The 17,240-nt window shown below is 40.4% G+C and overlaps 1 protein-coding gene across 1 annotated transcript in view; it reads right to left on the bottom strand.

The window, feature by feature from the left end:
* The window catches only part of USP34 (ubiquitin specific peptidase 34), a gene marked incomplete in the record, with an annotated part of 5,849,982 nt that overhangs the window by 658,025 nt on the left and 5,174,717 nt on the right, over window positions 1-17,240 (bottom strand).

Below are 17,240 nucleotides of genomic sequence, written 5' to 3'. Positions count from 1 at the left end.
TCTCAAAGCTAAGGATGGGAAGAGGAATTTAAATAGCATTAGGACCAGCTAAAAGGCCCTGCAAGACTGCAGTGGCAAAGCCAGCTCTGTATTTAGAGAAAATTGGCAGATGGTAATGCTTGGTGAATGTATGTACAGAACTCCAGGTAGCAGCTTCTAGAATGTCCCTGGTAGGGACGCCTCTGAGAAAGGCTGTAGAGGTAGATGCAGCCCTGGTAGAGTGGGGTCTGATCCCCTGTGGGATAGGTTTCCCATGGTGTTTGTAGCAGAAATGAACACAATGGCCTATCCATTTAGAAATGGTTTGCTTTGAAATAGCCTTCCCCTCTGCCCCTGCAGCAAATGCCACCAGCAGTTGATCAGATTTCCTTTGAGGTTTAGTTCTGTCCAAGTAGAATCTAAGGTGTCTGTGCATGTCTAAGGAGTGCAGAATCTGTTCCCCTTTGTTCTGTGGATTAGGAAAGAAGGTTGGCAAATGTATGGACTGATTAAGGGCCACAATGGATACCACCTTGGGCATGAAGGAGGGACTGGTCCTGAGGGACACCCTGTCTGCATGAAAGATGATGAAGGGCTCCACTGCCATGAGGGCCTGTAATTCAGATACCCTTCTTGCTGAAGTGATTGCTAAAAGGAAAGCTGTTTTCCAAGTAAGGAATTTTAAGTCCGCAGTGGCAGCTGGCTCAAAAGGAAGAAGGGTGAGGCTGGAGTTGGAGCTCTCCTGGGTGGTCGTAGATTTTTGTCCCCTCTGAGGAACTGCTTAAGCAGTGGATGAGAGAAGAGGGGTGGTTCTGTGTTATAATGAGCTGAGATGGCCGAGACGTGAATTTTGATGGAGGAGAAAGACGAGCCCTAATGAAGCATCTCAGTTAAGTATTGTAAAATCTGAGGTAAATTGGGCACTGTTGTGCTCATCCCTTGAGACTGGTTCCAGGCACAGAATCTTTTCCATTTTTCAGTGTAAGACTTTCTAGTACTAGGCCTCCTTGCCTCTAAAATGATATCCATCACTGGTTTACTAAGGGATGGTAAAGGAGAAATTATGTAATTAGCCAGGCTGCTAGATTCAGTGTTTGAAGTTGAAGGTGCAGAATTTGGTTCTCCTGCTGAGTCAATAGAGTAGGAGTCTGAGGCAGGTGCCATGGGGCCAACAGTGACAGACTGCGCAAGAGGGGGTACCCAGTGTTGGCGTGGCCAGTCTGGTGGAATCAAAATTGTCCCTGGTTTGTCTTGTTTGATCTTTAGTAGTACTTTGGAGAGCAGAAGTAGAGGAGGAAAGGCATAAACTGACAAGTTTTTCCAGCTGAAGGACAGAGCATCCACTTTCCAAGCTTGTTTGTGGGGAATCCTTGTGCAAAATTTGTCCAACTGATAGTTTTGGGGGGAGGCAAACAGGTCTATATCTGGTCTCCCCCATTTGCTTGTCAACATGTTGAAAATCCTTAGTTCCAGTTTCCACTCATGTGGGTCCATGAGGTTTCTGCTTAGTTCGTCTGCCAATGTATTTAGCTTTCCTGGCAGGAATTGAGCTTGTAGATGCACTTGATAGCTCAGGGCTGTGTTCCACAATGCCATGGCTAGTCTGCAGAGGGCGTAAGAATGTGTACCCTCCTACTTGTTTATGTACCACATAACAGTGGTGTTGTCAGTCTTTATCATTAATTGTCCTGGAAGAATGTGGTCCTTGAAGGCTGTCAGAGCATTCTGTACAGCTAACATTTCTTTCTGATTGATATGCAGGTGCATTTGACTTGGGTTCTATTTGCACTGAATGCACTTCCCTACCAACTGAGCCCCCCATGCATAATCTGATGCGTCTGTCATTAGGGTTTGGGTGGCAGGGGGTGTTGTGAATGGTAGTCCATTGTTTTGGTGGCAGGCCTCTGCCCACCAAAAAAACTCTAGGCGTAGGCAAGGTATGATAGGAATCATTGCTTCTAGATTCTGAGAATGTTGACACAATAGGCTTTTCAGATACCATTGTAGTTTCCTCATATGCAGTCTTGCATATGGAATTAGAAGAATGCCATAGGCCATGAACCCCCAAGGCTTGTAGTATTTGCCTTGCAGATAGTAGGGGTTTTGTGGCCACTTGTTTGAAGTAGGTTGTCAAATAAATTTGTTTCTCTGGAGTGAGGTAAGCCACCTGGGAAGTTGTATTCAAGGTTGATCCCAGGAATATAATTTGTTGACAGGGTACCAGGTGTGATTTCTTTACGTTTATGATGTACCCCAGACAAGTCAGCACCCTTTGAACGAAGGCCAGATGATTCAAAAGTATGTCCTGGCTTTCTGCGTGAATTAAACAATCGTCCAGGGATGGGTATATCTGAATATTTCTTTGCCTGCAAAAGGTAAAGACTGGGGCTAGGCACTTTGTGAATACCCTGGGTGCAGTAGATAAGCCAAAGGGCAGTGCAGAGAACTGGTAGTGATCGTAGCCTGCTTTGAAGTGTAAGTACCTTCTGCAAGATTCCCTGATTGGGATGTGCAGGTATGCTTCCTTTAAATCGAGTGTTGCCATCCAGGCATCTTTTCCTAGCATGGGAAGCAACTGGTGAAGAGTCAGCATCTTGAATTTTGGAATCACCAAAAAGGTGTTTAGAGTAGACAGGTCCAGGATTGGATGCCATGAATTGTCCTTTCTGGGTACCAGGAAAAGTCTTGAGTAGAAACCTTGTCCTTTTTCCTCTTCTGGTACAGTTTAAATAGCCTTTATGTTTAAAAAAGAGAGTATTTGCTTTTGGGCCTCTGCCCACTGATTTGGGGGTAGATCTGGCCAACCTTTGGGTGCTGGCAATGTGTGAAAATGAAATCTGTATCCTTGGGACACTATATTTAAAAGCCATTTGTCCTGGTTAATGAGTTCCCAGTTTTTGGCCTGCAGACCAATCTTTCCCTCTAAAGGAGCAGTCAGTTGAGAAGTACTTGGAAGTTTTAAAGTCAAGTCAGTGAGACAGTTTTCCATAAGGGGGGGGGGGGGGAGTCCTACTACTACCAGATTTGGAAGCGGAAGCCCCCCACTGCTTAGTCTTGTGCGTACCCTGGGACAGAAACTGGGGTTTCTGCTGGGTCTGGGTTTGGATTGAGAAGGCCTGGAAGGTGCAGGAAAGGACCAATTCTTAGAGGGTAAAAGCCTACTAAATCTTGGAGGCTGAACTTGTAAGAAATCTTTAATAGTTTGCATAGATTTAGCTTTATCTTCCATCTTTTTAAGAACTTCCTCAGCTTTTTTGCCAAACAGGCGGTCCTGATTTAAGGGAGCATACAACAGTTTAACTTTAACGTGATTAGGCAAAGATTGCTCCTTAAGCCAAGCATGCCTTCTGAGTACAGACCCTGTGACAGCAGCCCTGCAAGAGGCCTCTAAAGAATCAAACCCGCATTGCAAAGTATGTTTTCCAACCTGTTCAGCAGAATGCATCAAATCCTGTAAATTCTTATTTTCAGCATACTCAGGAATCAACATCATTTTCTGTTTAAGCAATCCAATATTATGTTGTTAATACTTTAACATATGAAACTGACAGTTTAACGCCCTAATGGCCAAAGTTGCAGATCTGTAAACCTTCTTACCCCATCTAGCCAGCGCCCTGGGATCTTTATCACAAGGGGTAGGATTTTTGGCAGTAGAGGCCTTAATGCTCTTGGGTCCCTGTGAAATAGTCTCTGGATCCGCAACAGGATTTTTAAAAAGGAAATTGTGAGAATCAGGAACCCTGTAATATCTGTCAGGTTTTCTGGGAGCAGGAGGCATAGAATCAGGGGCCAAACAAGATTCCGAAAAGGCATCATCAACAATGTCTAGTACAGGAGGTATAGCTAAAGGCCTATGTTGAGTCAGGAGTAAGAAGTCCCTAAGCCTCTTTTTTTAATCAGAGAAATCCTGACTTTCCCAGTGAAAATGCTCCCTTAGAGTGTGCAAGGTTTCACCAAAAGAAAATCCTCTGGAGGAGAAGCAGAGGGAATAGAGTCCTCTGCATCAGAATCCTCACAAGTAGATAAGGGTAAATTCAGATTATCAGAAGAATCAGAAAAATCAGAATCCTGGTCAGAAGATTCATAAACAAATTCAGTCCTAGGTCTCTTAGGAGGAAGGTTGGCTTCCCCTGATTAAAGTTATAAGGTCTTCAGCCATTCTTATCATTTGTTTTATAGTCATAGAGGCCTGGGCATGCAGCCTGGGCATCGGTTTACTAGGCAAGGTACGAGGTTTAGGCCTTAAAGAAGAAGGAAGCGTCAGTTTAATATGCAAGTCCATAGGCCTGAATACACCCTCAGAAGTCGGTGCCTGCACAGCGGCTCCGGACCCATCCAAAGTAGAGACATCCGCAGGTTCCACAGTTGAAGCATCTTGCGCATACCGGACTCCGAATGGGTCTCAGCAGAGGCCTGCGAGTCAGAAGTTGCAGGTATCAGGGGCTGCGAAAGCACCTCATTGAGTACCGGCGAACTGGCTTAGGAGAAGCATCATCGGCAGTTTTGGACTAGGCAGCCTGTCTCTGTCTTTACCTTTGCGCTTTTTCAGAATACCGGTAGTCGGATGGCTTACCGACATTTCTGGATAATTGAACTGAGAATTGAAATATTTAGAGGCAAAAATATACCAACGGACAGTGCATAGATTAAATAAGGCACAAAACCGACAGCAAGGTACGTCGTGGTCAGGGCCTAGGCAAGGAATACAGTACGAATGAAAATCTTTGTGAGGTATTTGCTTTCCACAAGTAATGCAATTATTAACTTTTACTGACATTGGTAAGGAGCAAAAAAAAGTTTCCCCAATGGGGTACTTAACTTTAGTTGAAGACTTCAGTTTTGAAACTTGAAAATGAAAATTTCAGGAGTCGGCTGACCGGCACTTGCGAACTGCTTCTGCTTCAGGCACTGCACGGCAAGAAAGACTGATGTAATGGCGTCGGCTGCATGTTTTATACCCCTGACGACTTGACGTCATGGAAGAAGGGACAGCAACTGACGCAGGACCCAAGACTTTGTTAATCAGGCCGACTGAGGGCTACTGCAAGCAGATAATCCAAAAGTGATGACTGCAACAGCGAAACATGAAGAACATCAGTTTTTTTCATGCAAGTGATCCTGCTGGTAAATAAACTTGCTCCCTTCCTGACTTAGATTTGCAAACAAAAAACAAAATTGGAGACTTAAAAGAAAGACCAAAAACACAAAAAGCTGGCCAACCAGGAGCACACCAAACCAATGTTTATTGTTAGACATTCACTAAAATAGTAAAATACTACTATCCAAGACGACACTCTAATTTCAAATAAATAAATTTAGCGCTTTCAGCCCCATAGCATGAGATTTCATCAAAATAAAACACCCATCAATGTGAATGTTTTTAAACCAGTGAAACCCCTCCCATACCATTAAAGACTAATTAAATAGTGCTTTTCTTAAAGACAAATTATAGACACTAATTGAAAATATTAAATCATACCAAAAAATACAAGCAACCAATGCATTTGTTATTACTACTGCTAAAAACAAATTTAAAATTGTAAAGTTCTCAGAGTCCCATATCCTCGAAAAAAATTCCTATCTAAAAAAACATCCACTTAGAGAATTTTATATATGTATATAAAATCTGGAGCATTTCTCCCCGAGCCTCCGCTGAAAACAGGCTCTGTGGAACCTAGTCGGACATTCCCAGTCAACAAATGTTAAATAAAAATAAATAAATAATAATAAAAAAAAAAATCTACATTATATATATATATATATATATATATATATATATATATATATATATATATATATATATCTTATATATGTATATTATTACATCTTATGCACTACTCAAACATACAAAATATAGTAATTAATGCTAAAATAGCCATAAAAATGATCAACATGCTGTACAAACTGCCTTCATCCCAAGAATGCTACTAACAGATACAGATTTAGTGGTACATACAGCACAGTCTACAGAATGCCCAAGTTTTTATGTTGGAAAAATGGAGAAAGCATATAATAATGTAATGGGTAGATAGTTCTCCTATCCCAACATTTGTGCACTTGGATACCTTTACCAGTGTTAACATATTTGGAGATATATGCCTTGTAAGACAAAATCCTATTTGCCATGTGGAAGCCAGGAAAATACTGAAGATTAAAGAAAGTAGGGTATTAGTGGACCACAACTATATCCCTGAAAACCAGAATAAGGAAGACTGCTTTTGCATGTGCAATGTTTGTGCAGGAAAAACAATTGGCACTTCAAGCTCTTACATACCACACAACTGAGGGTTCAGTTACCAAAAAGTGCACTGACTTAACATTCCAGAAGAGGTCAAGTGTAAGCTGATGCAGTCATCACCTGCCAGAGACACACTAGCTTCTTATACCTTGCTAGCTAAAGAGAAGGAAGGCAGATGGTCTCTGAAGCCTTATACAGCCAGAAAGCCTTGGAGATGCTTCTATTTTTTTTTTTTTAATAGGTGACTGACTGAAAGGCAAAAGACAGTATTCTGTAGAGGGCCTCAGAATCTGAAATATGCCTGCTTCAATATGAAGACGACACTGACCGTTTGGTGTACACTATTTGAAGGTACGAAGTAAATCTCTGCAGCAATTTGTTTGAACTGTACATGGGGGAGAAACAAAGTGGGAAAGAAAATAAAGCTTTCTGACTTTGCCATTGTTTATCTCTGTGCCTCTCATTTGGCTGCTTAGCTTTTCGCCTTAATGCTGAGATAATTGCCACTTCAAGACATTTCATGTCTACATATCCCAAAACAGAACAAAATGCATTTAATTAATGGCTTAACTTCAATGTCAAACTTGTCTGACTCACAGGTGGCCCTATGAGAACTCTGAAGCTTCTGGTAGGATTCTTAAAGGGGTAATGTGGCCATTATTAATGCTCACCCAAACCCTCCACTCCCCCAGGCACTCACCTCTTTGATCCAGTTATCACAAACAGCTCATCTATAATCTACAAACTAACCATACATCATCCAGCGACCACCGTCTCTCACCTTCAAAATTAACATCTAATCTCTTAAGCCCCCAATTCTGTGGTTCATTTAAGTAAAGATTTCCTTACCCTTTCCCTTACTCAGACCTAAAACCTCTGCCTAACAAAAAGTATCACACCATACATTTGAAAAAAAAAATGCTTTAATTTAACCTCCAAAACAGCAGAAACCAGAATTTTCCTCATACTTTTGGCCTCTCTCTGTTCTGCCTACCAGAAGCAAAATGCTAGAAAAAATGATCCGCAGTCAGTTTTCTACAATACATGCAACAATACCTCCTCCTTTCCTTAACAGAACATGGATTCTGGCCACAGCACAGCACTATGACATTTGTATGGACATTAAGAGACTTGTTGAGATCCTAAATAATGTAGACAAAGGCAACTTCACACATGCAGTATTCATACATCGTACAAAGGTATTTAATCTTATAGACTACATACTACTCCTAAACAGACTGACAAAAATTAGCATAAATTCAAAAGCCTCACCATGCTTCAAAAAGACTCTCCCTCCAACATTATAGGTTCACAGGTTCATAGGTTCATACTAGGCTATCTGCCCTAGGGCATTTATAAGCCTAGCCAGAATGTGTTTGGCTTTCGCCACCCATTTTAAATTAATTTTGCTATGCCCTTTTTCGAGGTTAGTATACTGTGCCTCTGTCTAACAGTGACACAGAAGTGATACCCGGGTTAAACCTATGATCTCCCATCCACTTATCAAGATTCCTCTTGAAGAGAGTCAATGAGGGACTCTGCCTAACCTGGACTGGGATTTTATTCCAGAGTGAAGGGAGCCTCTGGGTTATGAATCTGTCCCTCCAGCATGTCCTATTTATTTCAGTGCTGAGGTTCAAGTCTCTTGAGCAGCGTGGCTCGATGGGATTTGGATTTTCTGAGGTGCAGCATGTCCATTAATTCGGGTTGGACATGGCCTTATCGTCAGGCACAGATCGCCCTGAACAGGCGGTATGCCACTGAGTAGAGCTGGAGTTTCTTTAACCGGGCAGCATATGGCATCTGTTTGAGCCTTTGATCCTCTTGGTGAGGTACTTTTGGGGTCTTTCCAGTTGCTGCAGGTGTCTGGTAAGGTACATCCCAAAGGGCATTGTACTCAATTATGGGCCTGATGAGGGATGAGTAAAGAGGCACGATGACCTCCCCTGATCTAGATGTGAATCCCTTCATGATTAGGAGGGCTATATAAAATGTTTTTCTAACCACTTTGGCCACGTGGCTGTCAAATGAGAGACTGCTATCAACTTGGGTCCCCAGGTCCCTAATTACTTCTTCTGTACTTAATGGATTACCACCTATGTGGTAATTTGTGAGCACTTTGTTTTGCCAAAGGGGATGACTATACACTTTTTGGCGTTTAGCTTGAGGCCATGGCTCTGGCACCAGTTGTCTGTTTCTATGAGGCCCTTTTGGAGGATGCTTGTGTCGGCTGGAGAGTCGATTATGGCACCCAGTTTGCAGTCATCTGCGAACTTGGTCAGCCACAGTCCTTCCGTGTTGGCCTGTATCTCCGAGAAATATATACCGAACAAGAGAGGTCCCAGGACTGAGCCTTGTGGGGCGCCACTTGTAACTGGTTTGGAGTCTGACATGGCTCCAGCAATTCTAACCATGTGGGTTCTGTCCTTGAGCCAATTTGCAACCCATCTAGTGACATAGGGTTTATATTTAAGCTGGTGAGCTTATCTATAATGCCAGTGGGGTATTGTATCAAGGCTTTTGCGAGGTCCAGGTAGGCTGTGTGGACCACCTTCCCCTCATCAATGGCCTTGGTGACTGTTTCAAAGAAATCAACCAGGTTTAAGAGGCAGGATCTGCCCTTAACAAAGCCGAACTGGGTAGGATCCAGTGTCTGTAGGTCCCCAATATCTTTATTTATGAGGTCCATGATGATCCTTTCCATAGCTTTGCAGACCAAGCTAGTCAGGCTTATGGGGCGATAGTTTCCAGGATCCGTTGAGGCACCACCTTTGTGGAGAGGGACCACTGTTGCTGTACGCCACTCTTTGGGTACATATCCTGTAGTAAGGGCTGAGATTGAACAGTAGTTTTATGTTTGGGTTTAGCTCTTCTTGGAGTTCATGTAGGACGCAGCCCGGGACACTGTCTGGTCCCATTGATGCTGTGTTTTTTGCTTTAGTGAGGGCGGCTCTTACCTGAGCATCTGAGATGTCAGGGGGGCAGCACTCTGCTGGGATAGATATTTGCCCTTTTGGTGGGGGGGGAGTTTGCGCTGAACCTGTCAGCTAGGATGTTGGCAATGTCTGTGGGTTCGGTGTATTTTTTGTCATTTTGGACTAATTCTGAGCATATCTGGGAACTCCCACCCAGGTTCCTAACATAACTAAAGAAAGCCTTGTGATTATCCTTAGTGTCCTGTGCAATTTTTCTCTCGAAGCTGGCCTTAGACGATTTTATGAGTGCCCGTAGTTTTTTGCTAATACTGATCAGAGATGCCTTCCCTTTTTGGGATTTTGCTCTATCATTTAGTAGCTTCCTCCTTCTATTGTATAGTTTGTTTATGGCTGGGGTCCACCAGACAGGACGTCTGCCTTTGGAGGATTGGGTCTTGTTTTTATTTGGGATTGCATGATCCATGCATTCCTGAAGGTGTTCATAGAATGCATTTATAAAGGATTCTGCGGTCTGGGCCGTATTTTCCACAGGCCCGGGGTCTTTGAAGGATTACACACGACTTTCATGACTGCTGCCAAATATTAAACTCTTCCACACTCCAAACTTTAGAAAAATCCCATTTGGCACAAAACAGCAACTTTATTAGAAACCAAGAACAATGTGTAGAAACCAAAACTAAACTAGCACCTCAGCATACGCCTTCAATTGTCTTAAGTTTTAAACACGGTAAAGCACTCTCCAACAGACTCTTCAAGGTCAAAATAGGCTCCTCCATTAAATAACAATGCCCAGAAAGTTTAGGATCTTTGCTTGGAATTGTTTGCATAACAACTGCTCCTCAGGTAAACAGCAAATGCTGAAGGTGCGATGGAAAGAAAAAAAAAATTGGCAACATGCTTTTGGAGAGTGTGAGGAGTTGTCAGATTTTAAAAACTCACTACAGAGTACTTCGCCAGTAATGTTAGGGGAGCAAATGGTTGCAACTAAGGAATGATTTTTTTCAGCTGAGGCACAGGATATGAATTGACTACACAGTAAGGCCTTGCTAGGTTTAATGCTACTGGCTGCCATCAAAAGCAAATAATAATGGAAAACAAAACCTAAAACAAATATAACAAGGTACTAATAATTGTAAAGAAGATGTAAGAATGGGAGGTGAGATCTTTGAAAAAAAGGAATGGACAAATTACATAGATATAAAAGGAATTTGTGGGAATACATGCATAATAATGTGAAGGAGGAGTGACATTTGAGGGGTGACAGGAAATGAGCATTTTGTGTAATGTTTAAGTGAATGGTAATTGTCAAAAAGAAAATACATGTATACTTCATGAAAACAATGACAAGTATCACCATGTTTTTTCTTTTGTGTGTGTGTACCTTTGTCAATATTTCAACTGTGATTTAATAAAAATATTTTAAAAATAGGATCCTCCATTTCTGAAGTTGTTCAACTACACAAAAAGGGTGTGTTGATGATACATTCTAGCCCCATTAGCATTTTCTATTTTTATCAACAAACATCCATTTGATCTCCATATACCACTGATCTTATGACTGTCTTCAAAACTAACAAATCTCACTTTTACATAAAATGCTCTGATAAAGCAACAAACAATCCCTGAACCAGTGGCTTCTCCAGAAAAAAAAAACTAATCTAAGTTACCCCCCCACCAACCACCATCAAGAGCTATGATAAGTAAAGGAGTCTTCTTAGCCTAGTCAGTCTCCAACAGGAAAAACACAGCAACTCTACATACAATCAATCTGCAATGAAAACTGTCATTTCATCACTAACTCCTTCCCCTCCGCCCAAGAACACCAGTGTGTAACTTTCTCCAAACCCAAATGAATTCCATTTAAACAGAGCACAATACTTAGATGCTTACTCTACAAACTCATAAAACTTGAAACATTCTCACCCCTTGCAACTAAACCAACATTTCTTTTTTGGCACACTTCTGGTTTCCCAGAAATATATACTAAAAAATGTAAGTGTTCGAAGTTGAGGATGATGACTTTTTGCATGTCAAATGAGTTGCCATGATGCCAACTACAAAGACAACAGAAAATGTGCATCAGCAACTGCATGCAGAGGAAGATAATACTAAGACTGACTGCAGTGTTGGAAGGAGAAGTCTGGGTTTAAAGGAGTTTGTGAAAAACAAAATGGTACAGTGGAAACCCATCTTCAAAAACAAATAACTGGAAAGTCAGAAAGTGTGTAGACTGCTTCAGTCAGTGTGTATGGTAAAGCCAGGAATAGTTTGGTACAATCAGCGACTGCTATACATGAGAAGGAACAGGTATTGTGGCAATTACAATTAAAAAATAGGTTCAACACCAAAAGAGTGAAATACACAGTTTATTCAATGAAAATCAAAACGGTTTCGGCAGTTCAACCTTCATCAGTGATTTTACAGCAGCTAGGGAAAAAGTGGTTTTCTAGCGGGTCAAATATTGCATGTGGAACATGGTTACTTAGAAGCAATATTTCACCATAGACTTTAGTTTCCAGATGTTATAAAAGATTGCAACAAATACAAATGAAGTTTAGGCTGAACTTCCGTGAAGCACTGAAACAGTTTTCAAGAGAAATCACTTAGATCTTTACTACAGCTACACAAACAACTTAAGAAATTAACTCTTTTGTGATAGAACAGAGACTGGATACAAGGGTGTAAATCCTGTCTGACTCCACAAATTTAGTGCAAGTACTGGAGGAAAATGAAATCAGAGAGAAAATAGAATGTTTCTGTGTAACACTGCAGTGCAAAAATGGCACAATGCAGTGCCTTTTGTGAACTATAATGGACAACTGTGTTACATATTTAAAAACATTTACCCCTTTCCTTCTTTATTACTACATAACAGCTATGATGACTGATTATTATCGGTAGGTGATGCTTCTATAGCAGAACTGTTTGGATATTTACCTATGGAAGTATCAAGTTGTGTTGCCTGTCACTGTTAATGTAACTGAAGTGCATGGTAATTAAGAGGGAGCCATTCATTCATCGGCTTTATATATTTAATTACTTCAGTAAGATGGTTGAGCACTTTAGATTTTTGACAATTACACTGGCAACCATGAATTACAGATATGTTAAACAAGGAAGGAGCACAGTAATGCAGATGTAGACAATGTTATTTTAAATGTAGTCATTTAACTCTCAGTATTAAGGTCTCAAACTGTTAACTAAATTTACACTCCTTGAAATGTTTCCCTCAATTTCCACTTGCAAATTGTTTGACTCCTGATCAAGTCAATTATCCAAAAACATGCTCCTAGGTTGCCCCTAAAAAGGAACATGAGTCCTGTAAACCCAGTAAAAAAGTAGGTACTACAAAAACAGCCATGAACAATTGTGCAAAAGCTCTTTTACATACCAGATGTAACTTCTTTGTAAAACAATACAGAAATAGAAAACAAACAGCTTTTCATTTATTGTACCTTAGAAACTAGTGAAAACTTAAAAAAAAACTGAATGTTAATTTTTTTGCATCTCTTTTTTTTTTCCTCCAACTACTGTTGGATTCAGGCCTCTATGCTTGATTCTAATATTTCACCTCCAGAGCACCTCCTATGTCCAGCAAACTCCCCGGTGTGACTTGCACAGAGACAGTCTTGTATAAGACAGAATACCCCATTCACTGAAACAGACCATACTTTCGATCAGCTCTCTTGGGGGGGTGTTAAAGCTGCCAGCACAACATGGAGGCGAATGGGCCAAGTGGGTCCACCAAATTACAGCTAGTGAGGACCTTTACGTGTCCTGTATCACTACCCCTGTGCCAACTTCCACGTACACTACTTTTGTGTAAGCTAGGAGGCAAACTTCATCCTCGTCATCTTCTGTACTAAAACAAAACCTTGTATTAATGCAAAGTTTATGGACTTACCTTGAAATAATATATATTTTTTGGGTTGTATCCTAGCAATATTTTCGGCACTCTTTGCCTGTAAGAGCTCTTCCATTCCTTCAGCAATATTCTTGTCCACACCAAAATACCTGATGATTACCTCCATTCCACTTCATTTTAGTTCACCAATTCCCAAGATCACCAGGCAACTTGTGCTGCTTACTTTATAAACAAACAATCACTGTGCTCCAATACTGAGCATTGGCAGTACACCAAGATACATTCAGGATAATAATCAATTACATGCAATACGACTGAAAGTGGGAAACTGCTCAGTGTGAATGGAATGATTAATAGCAGGCTGATCAGGAACTGTTCACAACTAAAAGTGCATGCATTTAATGTCAGCCTTGCACAGTCAGTGCAGAAATAATTTGGAAAATGAGCAATTACATTTAATAGGAGTCTGCAAATCTCAAGCCTGGTGAAACTGGGGAAAATGCTGGTTAATAGTAATAAATACATTATTGGGGAAGAAATAGAAGCAATTTAAGACACAAATACTGTACAGTAGAGAAGTACATTTTTGGATTTAATTAATTAAACAAATCTATTTAGAGAAAGGTAAAGAAGTATCAAAACAGCTACAGAAAGGGTGCTTTACTGGGGATATGGAGGTTAGAAGAGATAACAGTGAGTTGACTGCTTGAGTCACGATACTGCAAGCAGCATAGAAATGTGTAGAGTGCATAATGCAAGTGGATGGATCCCACCCAGTTGTGCTTATTTGCTAACTGTAAAAAATTATAAAATAAACTCCACTCTGTGGCAGAGATGGCTGAACACCCTACTATATCCCAGTCTTCTCAAGTTCAACTAGCAGCTTGGGGCAATGGAATATATGTGGGATGATGGGACTGTCTGTCACTTGTCTGCCATCCTTGGTGGAAGGGGATAAATGTGGCTCACCACTTGAGTGTCACCTAAGGGGAGAACTGGGTGTTACATACACGTACCAAGTGCTGCCAAGTACATGCAGCCTCTGTGCAACAGAAACGGGTGAGGACATCAGCTTGAAGAGCCAAGCTTCCGGCAGCAAGCAGCACTGAATATATGTAAAGACAGCTGCTGTTGAAAAGGAGGGATTTCAACAGGTATGGCAAGGCAATTCAATAAATCTGAATGAATCTGGTTCACTTCGTATCACCTGAATCTTACCACAAAGGGAATGAATGGGTTGATTTGGCACTTCAGGTAGGAGGGAATGGGTTGTGAAACTCTAATCTAACTTAGGGATGTCTGGCTGTTCCCTTGTGGAATGAATGGGCAACTAGGTAAAAGTACGGAAATCACTGGGAATGCTGAGTGGAAAGGGAAAACAGAAATACAAGATGATATGGAAATGAAACTAGGTCTTATCTGTTTTTTTTAAATATGTAATGGCAAAAAAAGAGATGGGTGCCCCGGGTGGTCTGTTGGGAGTTTCCTAAAGGGCAAACCAAGCAAAATGCTTCAGAACACCAGTGGCAGAACACACTGGCAGACAGCATGCACAGGAATTATGTGAATCTGACAGATCACTAGAATGTAAATAAGACAAAGATGTGCTCAAGGTTTCTGGAAAAAGTTATTCTTGCAGAGTAGCAGTATTAAAGTAATAAAGTAACTAATTATTTTTACTAATAAAAACTGCACTGTTTGTACATTTTGCAACATGAAAAACAAAATGCAACAAACATAAGATGGGCTGAAAATCTATGCTACAACTGTAAGGAAATTAGACTAAATCTTGTTTGTAGTAAGTACACATTTACAGTGCTTTTTATGTAAAGAATGCATTTTCCTACTTGGACATTAACTTGCTGGACTCAACCCCACAGGAAAGCAAAATCAAAACTTTAAATGCAAATAGCAAGTACCACCACTGTCTCCTTTAAAGTTCAGAAAGAACAACTGTCAGTTGAGTTACTGCATTACTTCTCAACTGTGCACACTGAACTACTACTTTCTTGAAAAACTGATCAAACTGGATTCCATTTGTCTTCAGAATTATAAAACAAAGAGTTGGGCTTCTAAGACACAGATAGCTAGAAATTCAGTACATTTGTTTACCTACCAATACTGACAGATCCAAATAAGCTGTCAGAATTATTCTTTATCTCATCTGTCTATTTAAACAAATTTATTTGGTAATGTCTTCCTACAAATTTAAAGCTGCATATACAATTCATTTTACAAAGTGTATTGCTTAATTTTTAAATATTTCAAGAAAAGTGTGTTACTCACATGCAAATCTTGCAGTAGATTTACTTTTTATTAGATTAAGGGTGCACTCAAAGTAATACTGTATTAAAAACTGCTGTCTTAAGCATTTTGAACAGTTGCTGTTTAGCTAATTGCTATCATACAACTATTTAATGCCTAGTTTATTTTAAGACTTAACAATAAAACTGTGTTTTTGGTATGCTAGTGTTGTCTACCTTGTGAGACCACTATCACAGAAACAACAAAAGGAGTTACAGGTGCTGGAAGTTACCATTAAACCCTTCAGAAAAACACTGTGTGCATGTTTAGCACAATTTTATCAAACACTGTTGTAAGACTGCACAAGAAGCACTGTGGTCAGTCTGGGGTGGGTGAAATTCTTGAAGCAGTAATTTTAACTTTGATCTGCAGCTGTGCAGTGTAAAGCTTATTTAAGTGTGGGAGCTGCCAGGTATTACTTGAGGACGCAGTAAGCACTTCCCGTACTTTTCTACTGGTACTGCTGAAAGTCCATATCATCAAACACAAATATGTACTAATGGTATAGATCAAAAGACTATGTCCATTAAGATTCTGAGCAGAAGAGCTATGACTTGGCCATACTCACAAAGCAAGAAGAACTCCTCCCTGTAGCATATTAGAAGAGCAATACAATATTAACAGATTCATCAAAAGAAGAGATAGGTCTGGAGCATTATATTGCCTTAAAGGTAAAATGTCGATCTGTATGGAACCTTCTCATTAATCTAATAAGATGCATCCATTTAATGTGCAGTAAGGGTAATAAATCAAGAAAGTGGCAAGGGTTTCATCGCATAAAGTCAACTTGCGGACTTGGAAGGTGTGATTTTGTATACTAATCTGAAGGAGATGTCTGGAGAAGGGAACATACAGCAGATATAATGCTGTGTTAATTAACAAGACTAAAGCAAGAAGGTCGTGACAAAGAAGAATGACTGTGATCTTTCTTTTTTTTTTTTTTTTTAAAAAAAGAGAATAAGAAATGGAAATATGGTTCATAGATACGTGGATTTATAAGATGGTTGCACATATGTTTTATATACGCTGATACTTTAAAATCAACAAATCATATTTAAGAAAATGGTTAGCTGCAGCAGCAGGCAACATGCTCTGTGAAGACAGGATTAGAGAGTATAATGACTGTCTACAGACATGGACAAGTAAGAAAGGCTTAGGAATTGTAAGATAAAATAGAGAGACCTGAAAGTGTCCAACTATATCATGGGTCTTAAAACTCAAATATTCATGATGGATGCATGAAGACTAGTGGAAATGGAAAATGTCGTCAGTGAAGTTATGAACATACTATAGTACCTTACCTAACTCAAAACTACTATGGTTTGAAGCCTGCAGGTATGAGATAACTGGGCTATAAGCAACATCCAGGTTCTACCTTAGTCCAGAAAGGACAATAGTGTTTAATGTTATGCTGTAAAAATAAATTTCAATGAATATACCCTTACACAAAGATGTAGGGCAGGAAGTGAGACACAAGTAGATGAGAGGTACGAATTCAAAGAGGCAGACAGCAAATCAAAAGAGATGCAGACTACAACACAGAGACAAAAAAAGATGAATTGGGTGTTGCTGAGTAGTATAAAACTGCAGTGCAAGTAGTCTAGGTAAGAAGATGGGAAGCTGCAAGTGGTGATACAAGAGCGGTGGGTGGACACTGCTGTTATCACACAAATATGGGGTAGTGACAAGGGGTAGGTCACAGAGGTAAAAAAGTATAGGTTGTGCAAGAAAAAGGGAAGGGAGAGCTTGAGGTAGAATCACAATCTACATAAAAAGAGCATTAGATGAAAAGGCAAACAGGAGGAACACAAATCCAAAAATGGGGCAAGAGAGTGGACAGAATTAAAACCTAGGTTATGTGGCCTGGCAATTAAGCCAACAGAAAGGAGAAAAAACCAAAAACATGAGAAGGATGAAA

The sequence above is a fragment of the Protopterus annectens genome, chromosome 1.part0 (assembly GCF_019279795.1).
Source record: "Protopterus annectens isolate FY-2018-M chromosome 1.part0, PAN1.0, whole genome shotgun sequence".
Lineage (NCBI taxonomy): Eukaryota > Metazoa > Chordata > Ceratodontiformes > Protopteridae > Protopterus > Protopterus annectens.
This window is presented reverse-complemented; position numbering and strand designations above follow the sequence as displayed.